The sequence below is a fragment of the Podarcis raffonei genome, chromosome 14 (assembly GCF_027172205.1).
Source record: "Podarcis raffonei isolate rPodRaf1 chromosome 14, rPodRaf1.pri, whole genome shotgun sequence".
NCBI classification, from domain to species: Eukaryota; Metazoa; Chordata; class Lepidosauria; order Squamata; family Lacertidae; genus Podarcis; species Podarcis raffonei.
This window is the reverse complement of record NC_070615.1, coordinates 18,222,013-18,232,730: the sequence shown is the minus strand read 5'-3', so window position 1 is coordinate 18,232,730 and position 10,718 is coordinate 18,222,013.

Here is a 10,718-nt window from a genome sequence, read left to right as displayed (position 1 = left end):
TTCATCCCCTTTCCTTATTCGTATCAGGTTGTATGCCCCTCTCAGGTCCAGTTTCGTGAATATCTTTCCCTTCCTCACCCTGGTCAAAATGTCATCAATCCTGGGCATGGGGAAAGTCACTGGTTCTGACACGGCATTTAGCCGCCGGTAGTCCACTACAAGCCTGGGTTTATCCGTGTTTTTTTTTGTCCACAAAAAACACTGGGCTCCCCCCCACCGCTCTGGACTCTCTGATGAAGCCTCTCTTCAGGTTTTTATCAATAAACTCCCTTAACTCCTGCATTTCCCTGTCTGACATGGCGTACAGCTTGCCCACGGGGAGCTGGGCCCCAGGGACCAGGTTAATTTGGCAGTCAAAGTCTCTATGCGGTGGTAGTTTATCTGCTTCCCTTTCGCTGAAGACCTTGCTCAGGTCAGCGTATTGTTTGGGCACCTTCCCTTTGTCCGCCACTTCCGTCCCTGCTAGAAAGGCCTTTGCCCCTTCTGGCACCTTTCCTTCTCTGCAGTGTTCCAGGCAATGTGCTGACCCAAAGGAGACCACTCTCTGATGCCAGCCCACTAGCGGGTCATGCAACGCTAGCCAGCTCATTCCCAAAATGACGGGAGCCCCTCCCAGGGTGGCCACATTGAACACTATCCTTTCAGTGTGCCTGGCCACCCTCATAACCATTGGGACGGTCTGTAGGCTAACTTCTCCTCCCAACAGCTCCCTCCCATCGATCGTGGTCACCTGCAGGGGGTTGCTTAAAGGGAGTATCTGTATCTGGTGTTCAGCTGCAAACTCCTTACTCATAAAATTACAGGAGCTGCCTGAGTCCAACAGCGCCTTTGTCTTTAGTGGGTATCCGTTTGCCAGCTCTAGCAACACCTCTATTACTAGGGCTGGTCTTGGAGGTTCCGGAGTGGGCACTTTTACTGCTCCTTGGCCTGGCTGCAGTGCCCTGACGGTGGCAGCCAGGCGTTGGCTTTTACTGGCTCCTGGACTCCCTCCTCCTTCCCCCCAACAGCTCCCGCCATCCCTTGCCATTCCTTTCTTTGCGGGCAGACTCTGGCAAAGTGACCTGGCTGCTGGCAGAGATAACATTTCTTGGCGCTCTTTCCCTCCTTCTTCCTCCCTTCACTGGGATTTGAAACTGCGCGCGCGCTGTTCCAACTTCCATCGGCTCTCCTGGCGGGAAACTTGGCTCTGGAATCTCTGGAATGCGGAAATCCCTCCAACGCTCTCCTTTCCCCTCCCGCTTCTCCAAGGCTCTTGCCTCCTGGCGCGCTCCAATGGTCAGCGCTGATTTGGTCAACTGGTCCATAGACTCCGCCCTGGGCGCCCGGGAAAGTTCGTCTTTCACCTCCGAAGAAAGCCCCTCTTCAAAGAGCATGTGAATGGGTTCCGCCGATAGGTCCCACCCCAATTTATGTATCAACATTGTAAACTCAGTCCAGTACTCACGAACCGATCGGCTACCCTGTTTGCAAGCCATCAATTGTCTGCGCACCAGTCCCTGTTCAATCTCGCTGGAAAACATCAAATCCATGGCGCGAAAAAACTTCCTCGTGTCCTTCAGCATTTCACTATTCCCTGCCATCAGGGGTCTAACCCAGTCTCTCGCCCCCCCTTCGAGATGGCCAATCACAAACGCCACTCGCGATGCCTCGTCGGGAAAGTCGTTAAACTGCAGTTCGAGAGCATACTGCATCTCTGTCCTAAAGGCTTGGTAGTTCCTGGGGTCCCCCCCAAACTTCTGCACCAATCCTGGCATCTTTCTTGCTAGTGTAGCTCCTTTTGCCTTTTCTGCATCCTGCGCCCTCCTTTCCTCTAGCCTCGCCGTTTGCAGTGCTAGCTGGACTTCCAACACCCTGTACCTTTCTTCCAGGCTTGGACCCTCTCCAGCTCCTCCTGCTCCCACGGCTCCGGCTGGGTTGCTCATGATGCCTCTCTGCACAAGCTGCTTTCAGGGACTGTCCGATTGCTGTGATGGGATGGTGAGCTGCTTGTGCGTAAAATCCTAGTCCCTCAGAGTTTGGCTAAGTCCACAAACCTCTGTCTGTGACGGAGCTGCTTAAGCATGGCTCCATCAGTCACTCGTTGAATCGGACAGTGGGCGTTTACGGAACTTCTTCCAGCATAAAAGCTCCTTAACGGAAACGCGTCTTCTGGACTCTCGGCGTGACAGTTTCCGGCGAGGAGTGGGTGTCCCTACAGGAGGTCCTGAAACCTCCCCACTGTTCTCGCTTGAAGTGTCTCTGAGCCCTCCCTCCGACTCACTTTCCCTTGGAACTCCACTTCTCCCCCTGCTGGTCCCCTCCCCAGCTGAATGGTCTCTCTCACCCTCCGTGAGCCCTTTCCCCTCCTGCGTCTCAGATGGCAGTTCCCTGACAGTTACTTAGCAGGAAGAAATGGCTGTTTATTTGTATTTACACTCATACCTTGTATCCCAAACGCCTTGGTGCTCGGATGTTTTAGCTCTTGAACGCCGCAAACCTGGAAGTGAGTGTTCCGGTTTGTGAACGTTCTCTGGAACCCGAACATCTGACGGGGCTTCCACAGAAACCGTGCTTTGGTTTCCAAACATTTTGGAAGTCGAACGGACTTCCGGAACGTATTCCGTTCGACTTCCAAGGTACGACTGTATTGCATATATTTTTAATTTTTATATATGGATGTTTTATGATGGCCTATACTTGTAATAGGGACACCGGTGGTGCTGTGGGTTAAACCACGGAGCCTAGGACCTGCCGATCAGAAGGTCGGCGGTTCGAATCCCCGTGATTGGGTGAGCTCCCATTGCTCGGTCCCTGCTCCTGCCAACCTAGCAGTTCGAAAGCACATCAAAGTACAAGTAGATAAATAGGTACCGCTCTGGCGGGAAGGAAAACGGCATTTCCGTGCACTGCTCTGGTTCGCCAGAAGCGGCTTAGTCATGCTGGCCACATGACCCGGAAGCTGTACGCCGGCTCCCTCAGCCAATAAAGCGAGATGAGCGCCGCAACCCCAGAGTCGGCCACGACTGGACCTAATGGTCAGGGGTCCCTTTACCTTTACTGTACTTGTAATGCCTAATAAAGGTTTGGCAAAGTGGAAGTAAGATTGTGCATTGGAAAGTGTTGGGTAGCAAACAGCTCTTGCAGTCATCAGAGTGCAGGGAGGGTGTCCTAAAGCTGTACAACAGGAGTTCGCTGTTAAGCAAGCAGGCCAGGACTTCCCGTTCTTCTCTGAAATGGGTGTCCCAGGAATTGCTGTTTCCCTGCCAGGTTCTTGTGGACATCGGCTTCCTGGCTCAGGCACCTGAGACAAGACATCCAGAACTGCTATCCACCCCACTCTGAAGATAAAGAGCGGCTGAACCACTGAGATCAGCACATTTTGCACTTCCTTGAGAAATTGTTTCTATGTAAATACAAGCACGCTCTTCATTAGGAGGATTGATGGCGAGAGCTTGAACCTTGACGTCTGATCACTGAGGCCCAGCTATCTCAAATGAAAACCCAGAGGCACACTCTTCAGTATGAAACTAATTTTTTTTAATAATGTTGAATTTTCCTTCTGCCTGCTCAAGATACAGGCAGAAGTGTTGCTGGCAGGTTCCCCAAGGCAGAGGAAATGCCCAATGCATTTTGCTGCTTGAGGCAAATCAGAAAATGGTGTTCCCTGTGCTCTTTCCAGTGGCAGAGCTGCCTGAGGCAACTGGAGGTGGCCTGTGTGCTAAAGATGACAAGGAATTAAAAAGGAGACCAAAGAGGAGCAGGCAGCAGCAGAGTGACCTTCCTGCTCAGGGTGTGACTGGGATGGCAGTGGCGGAGGCTCCTATCCTCAGCCAGAAGAGGAGTGCGAAGGCATCTAAGCAGGGCCAGATTTACTGTATTTTTCGCTCTATAAGACACACTTTTTCCCTCCTAAAAAGTAAGGGGAAATGTGTGTGCGTCTTATGGAGTGAATGCAGGCTGCACAGCTGTCCCAGAAGCCAGAACAGCAAGAGGGATCGCTGCACTCCCTCTCGCTGTTCTAGCTTCTGGCTTCTGGCTTAGCCGCACCCCCACCTCCCGGAAAAGTGACAGGCTGCCCTTCTCCCTCCTCGGGGAAAAGCCTGCAAGCACCACACACACGCTCTGCTCAGCGCTCCCTTTAAAGAATATTTTTTTCTTGCATTCCCCCTCTAAAAACTAGGTGCATCTTATGGTCGGGTGCGTCTTATGGAACGAAAAATACAGTAGACGAAGAGAGGCCCTAGGCTACTCCACTTGTGAGGCCCCTCCCCATCCCCCACCCTCACAACTTGAAGAAAATAGAAGAGTGTTACAAACACTCTTGTGGCTGGGGAGGCCCAGCCAGATGGCCGGGGTATAAATAATAAAATTATTATTATTATTATTATTATTATTATTATTATTATTATTATTATTATTATTATTTATTATTATTATTATTATTATTATTATTATTATTATTATTATTATTATAATAATAACAAAACTGAGCGAAGGCAAGGATGATGACGGGTATTTAAAATTCTGCAATTCACAATTTCTCCTCTAAAGGACATAAGATATTACAGTGGTACCTCAGGTTAAATATGCTTCAGGTTACAGACTCCGCTAACCCAGAAATATTACCTCGGGTTAAGAACTCTGCTTCAGGATGAGAACAGAAATCGTGCAGCGGTGGCACAGCAGCAGCAGGAGGCCCCATTAGCTAAAGTGGTGCTTCAGGTTAAGAACAGTTTCAGGTTAAGAACAGACCTCCAGAACGAATTAAGTACTTAACCCGAGGTACCACTGTATTGTTAAATACCATGGTGATTTTTAAAAAATGCATAAAATTAACACTGAAAAACTTTTGCAATAACTGAACTTTTTAAACCTTTTGTGGAATAAGCATTATTTTTTAGGAAAATGAAGTTGTAATGTTATTCTAAAAAAAAAATAACCGTGGAGCTACACTGCTCTGTGTAGCTCCTGCCCTGTCATTTGATAGGGTGCCCACTTGCCCTCCTTCTTGACATGGAATGCTCTCTATTGGAGTCTCCAGGTCCAGTACAAAGACCATAAGAAGGGAGAGCAGGGACCTTGCAGTTCCCAAAAGCTGTTAATCAAGCAAGCAAGCGCACAGGTCACCTTTGTCACAGTTAGGACGCCTATGTCCTGGCCAGGCCTGTGCCCAATCTTGTTTTTGTACAATCTTGTTTGTTCTCAGTAACCAAAATTATATTATCAACATAAACAAGCAGAAAAGTTGTTTTCCTTCATTTGCAAGGAATCATACAAAACAAAGTGGCACTAATAATGAAAAGTTCCAGGGTGGCAACAGAAAGCAAACTAAAAATGTTTTTGCAGTTCATCAAAACTATCCAGCAATATCAAGTTATAGGAAAACTGGTGCTATTAACAGTAATCCTTCTAGTTGGTTAATTGGTTTGGCAACTTCCATGCACATGACGTGTGATGCTAATTATTTCCCCAAAGAGTTAAATGATAACTAATCAGAGGCCATCTACAGTTGCAAATGGCAACAAAATATCTGTGAAAGGAAGAGGAGCAGGTTTGCTCAAGTGTGTTGCAGGTAGAAATACTTTTTGTAATGAAGTGAGAGCAGTAGTTTACTTGCTCGAATTAACAAATAATAAAGTTTTGAGAATTTAAATTCCAGATTAAAATTGATTACTTAACCGAGAAGGGGATTATAACAAAAACACTGGGGCCTAATTTGAATAGTAGAGTGCCTGGAATCTGGTGGGCAATCTCATCCTTTATTTCCACTGACTGAAGACCAAATCACCTGTCAGGAGAGTTATAAGATTCAGGTGAGGGTCAGATGCCTTATCAATCCCAGCAGGTATATAAAAGGATGACCACCTTTGCCCTGGCCAGACATTAGCACTAGATTTAGACATTAGCACCCCTAGATTTAGAGGCCCAAGTTGCCCTGTCCTCGCATGAAGTCTTGGGTTTGCAATTTGGGGAGAGGGGAGACTGCCCGCTAGGGAGTGTGTGGTATGGCGAGGCCCCCTAGATTTAGAGGCCCTAAGCTTCAGCCTACTTAGGTAAAGGTAAAGGGACCCCTGACCATTAGGTCCAGTCATGGCCGACTCTGGGGTTGCGGCACTCATCTCGCTTTACTGGCCGAGGGAGCCGGCATACAGCTTCCAGGTCATGTGGCCAGCATAACTAAGCCACTTCTGGCGAACCAGAGCAGCGCACGGAAATGCCGTTTACCTTCCCGTCGGAGTGGTAGCTATTTATTTACTTGCACTTCGTGCTTTCAAACTGCTAGGTTGGCTGGAGCTGGGACCGAGCAACGGACGCTCACCCCGTCACGGGGATTCAAACCGTCATCCTTTTGATCGGCAAGTCCTAGGCTCTGTGGTTTAACCCACAGCACCACCTGCGTCCCTTCAGCCTACTTAGCCTATACATAAATCCGGCACTGCACGCGAGGATGTTCCTCCCTTTCCAGATCTGCTGTGCCTTAAAGCTGTCCCCAGCCTACTGTGTGAGGTGACTGCCTCAGCGGGGCTAATAGGTGGGCTGACATTAGTTCAAGGATACATTCCAGTCAGGTGAAAGCACTTGAGAAGTCTATGCAGCAGGGCTCTGAGGGAGTAGCCTCTGAAGATTTTTTGAGGGCCAGATTAGAGAAGCCTGGAGGGCCACACTTGGACCTCACACCTGAGGTCTCTTATTTCTGCCATGAGGGAGACCACAAAGTAGGGCCACATTCAGGCCCCAGGCCCAAGTTCCCCACTCCTGGATTAGAGGATATGGCCCAGCCGCTAACAATAGCTTACTTGCTCACGTGTCCTGATATGGAACCAGTCATGTCCTCCCACCCAACCCAGTTGGTTAACATACTCTCCAACATTTCTCCCATGAAAATAGGGATGTCCTATTCCATAATAATAGATTTACTATTTATACCCCACACATCTTATTGGGTTGCCCCAGCCCCTCAGGGCAGCTTCCAACATATATAAAAACATAATAAAACATTAAACATTAAAAAACCCTTCCCTATACAGGATTGCCTTCAGGCGGATCAGGGGTTGGATAACTCCATACCCTCCAACATTTCTCCAATGGAAAGGGACATCCTAAGGAAAAGTGGGACATTCTGGGATCAAATCAGAAACCAGGACGGCTTCTCTAAATCAGGGACGTCCCTGGAAAATAGGACGCCTGGAGGGTCTCAGTTAGAGCGTAGTGCTGATAATGCCAAGGTTGCAGGTTCGATCCTCATACGGGACAGCTGCAGATTCCTGCATTAGACTAGATGATCCTCAGGGTCCTTTACAATTCTACAGCTCCAGGTTTGGGAAGTGGTGTACAAATTCACCTCAGACAGATCCAACAGGATGTATGTTTGAGGATGTATGAGGTCCAGCTCCGAGGGCCTTCTGGCGGTTCCGTCGCTGCGAGGTTACAGGGAACCAGGCAGAGGGCCTTCTTGGTAGTGGCACCCTCCCATCAGATGTCAAGGAAATAAACAACTATCTGACTTTTAGAAAACATCTGAAGGCAGCCCTGTTTAGGGAAGTTTTTCATATTCTGTTAGGAGCCGCCCAGAGTGGCTGGGGAAACCCAGCCAGATGGGTGGGTATAAATAATAAAATCATTATTAGTATTAAAAAGAGAGAAAGCTGACATCCAACTTACTGCGAAGCAGCAAAGCGGAGCTGCTGAGAGGCCAGAAGCAAGCACGTAAGAAAAATCCAGTGAGTTGGCATCACTTTTACCTTTCCAACTCCACTTTTGCTCTTTGGGAATCTTTTCCTTGTTTCTGCCAAGACTCCTACCTCAAAACTCCAGACATGAAAGCAAACTATGTGGCTTGGAGGGAGAAGTGGGGATGCAGACACTACAGCGACCCAAGTGTCTGATGTTCACGCACACAGTCTCACCCTAAAACATTCCAGGAGACCAGAGATGGGGAGGAGAAGAACCTCTTTGTTAGCAGAGAAGAAGTATTAGCGACATCAAGGCCAATGAGTCCCACAGGGTGTGCTAGTTTGCCATCATGTACTGCAGTGGGGGTTGGTCTATGGGGTGCAGACTAGAGGGTGACACTATTGGCTTCCGGCTCTGGCCTGGTGGAACGCTCTGTCTCATGAGACCAGGGCCCTGCAGGATCTGATTTCTGTCCGCAGGGCCTGTAAGACAGAGTTGTTCCGCCTGGCCTTTGGCTTGGAATCCACTTGATCCCCTCCCCCTCTTTCCTTTTTCCTTTCTCCTTCTGTGATGGAATTCCTGTTTGGGGACTTCCTTGGCTTTTTTTTCTGGCCGACGTAGGACCAGTCTGGATAGTTGGCCTTGGTGAAGATTTGACGTTTTCATCCCCAAAAAGTTTTTGATTTGAGTTTCTACTGAAATGAGGCTTCGTTTTAATGTATTTTAATCTTGTTTTTAAGTTGTATTTTAATCAATTGTTTTTATACCTGGTGTTAGCTGCCCTGAGCCCAATCTTAGCTGGGGAGGGTGGGGTATAAATAAAAATTATTATTATTATTATTATTATTATTATTATTATTATTATTATTATTCCTTCGTAGTCTCAGTGTTGCCCCTTGTAGAAATCAGCAGGGAGGAGAATGGGGTCAAATGAGAAATAGTAGACTCCACCTGTCATTGGCTGCAGCGCCTCCTACTGTCGGGCTCCCTGCCTTCCATCATATCAGTCCCAATGGACATCAGCCGCCACTGCTGAAGCCCACAGGCAGAGAAGAGTATATCTGGTACCTCATTGATGCAAGGGACAATCCTCTGTTCTTTGCACACAGTCGTAATGGAGGCCTCTTGCAAAAAGCAACCCCCTAATACCCAGCAGATGTATCGGGGCCAATGCTGTGGTCCATTCTGGCTCAGTTCATCTCAGCACCTGAAAGACCTACCTCACTCCCTTGAAGGGTTCCTGTCTTGCAGCTTGAACACCACGCATTGTCCTTCTCCTCCAACCACTTGCAGTCTGGAGTCTTTCTCCCAGTTGCTGACGCTAAAAAAACACAGGCTTTTCCTTGTTCATTCTCTTGCAATTTCCAGTAAAGCGCTCTTCGCACAATCTCTCTGCGGCTGTTATAATTATGTGCGAAATCGTTCTCCCCCATAAGGAAAGGAAAACAAAATCAACATACTAGAAGCCTTTCTCTTGGCAGGGCCTGGGGGACTGAGCAAAGAGAAAGAAAGAACGAAAACCAAAGAAAGATGCATTGCAGCCTGAGCTGGATCTGGACTAGCTCAATAATGGCAGAGCTTTGTATGCCAAAGGTCCCAGGTTTAATCCCAGGCATTTGCAGATAGGGCTGAAAAAGACCCCCCTGGGTGAAACCCTGGAGAGCCATTGCCAGCCAATCAGCTAGAAGGACCAATTGTGTGCTTTGATACAGGACTGGGTTCCTCCTTACAATGAGAGAGCTACAATTATTAAAGATATAAAGAGAATCACTGAGTCATAAAGAGAAGGATCTCTTAGGCGTCTGGTTGGGTCATGTCAAGGACGCTTGTTAGCATCTATGGTACCTTCACAATTTCAGGTTTCCCAGAAGCTTTTGTATGGCTACTGTGGGAAGCAGGAGGCAGGACATGATGGAACTTTGATTTAATCCTGTAGAGCACTTATTGTGTTCTTACTTATTTTGCTTGGCTGCTATGATTCAGTAATGGACTGTCCATTATCTAAGACTAGAAGAAGATAAGAAGTGAGAGCTGGACCATAAAGAAGGCTGATCGCCGAAGAATTGATGTTTTTGAATTATGATGCTGGAGGAGACTCTTGAGAGTCCCATGGACTGCAAGAAGATCAAACCTATCCATTCTTAAGGAAATCAGCCCTGAGTGCTCACTGGAAGGACAGATCCTGAAGCTGAGGCTCCAATACTTTGGCCACCTCATGAGAAGAGAAGACTCCCTGGAAAAGACCCTGATGTTGGGAAAGATGGAGGGCACAAGGAGAAGGGGACAACAGAGGATGAGATGGTTGGACTGTGTTCTCGAAGCTACAAACATGAGTTTGACCCAACTGTGGGAGGCAGTGGAAGACAGGAGTGCCTGGCGTGCTCTGGTCCAGGGGGTCACGAAGAGTCGGACATGACTAAACGACTAAACAACAACAACAATAAGAAGATAAGAAGAGCCTGCTGGATCAGGCCAATGGCCCATCTAGCCCAGCATCCTATTCTCACTGTGGCCAACCAGATGCCTGTAGGAAGCATACAAGCAAAACCTGAGCACAGCTACACTCTCTCCTCCTGCAGTTTTCATTAACTGGCATTCAAAAGCACATAGCCATCAATGGCTAAGAGTCATTGATAGCCTTGTCCTCTGTGAATTTGTCCAGTCCACTTTTAAAGCCATCCAAGCGGGTGGCCATCACCAGATCTTGTAGCGATTTCATAGTCAATTCCATAATTTAACTATGGGCTGCCTGAGGAAGCCCTTTCTCTTGAAAGTCCAGAATCTTACAACATTCTGCTCCCAACAGCCAACCTGTGGCAGTGCACCTGCCGTTGTGATAGCCTGCGGTCTGGAAGACATCGCTTAACCCTGGAAGGGTCCACTTGATCAGTAGGGGAACTGGTGGGTAGATGTTCCTGCTTTGGGGACAGGGAAGGTGAGACTAGATGATCTATTTCAGGTTTCTCCCAGCTCTCCGAGCCTATGAATCAGCATCCTCAGAATTCTTATGGCGCAGTTCATTTGGTGAAGAGCTGCAGTTTGCAGGACCTATCCCTGTTCACAAA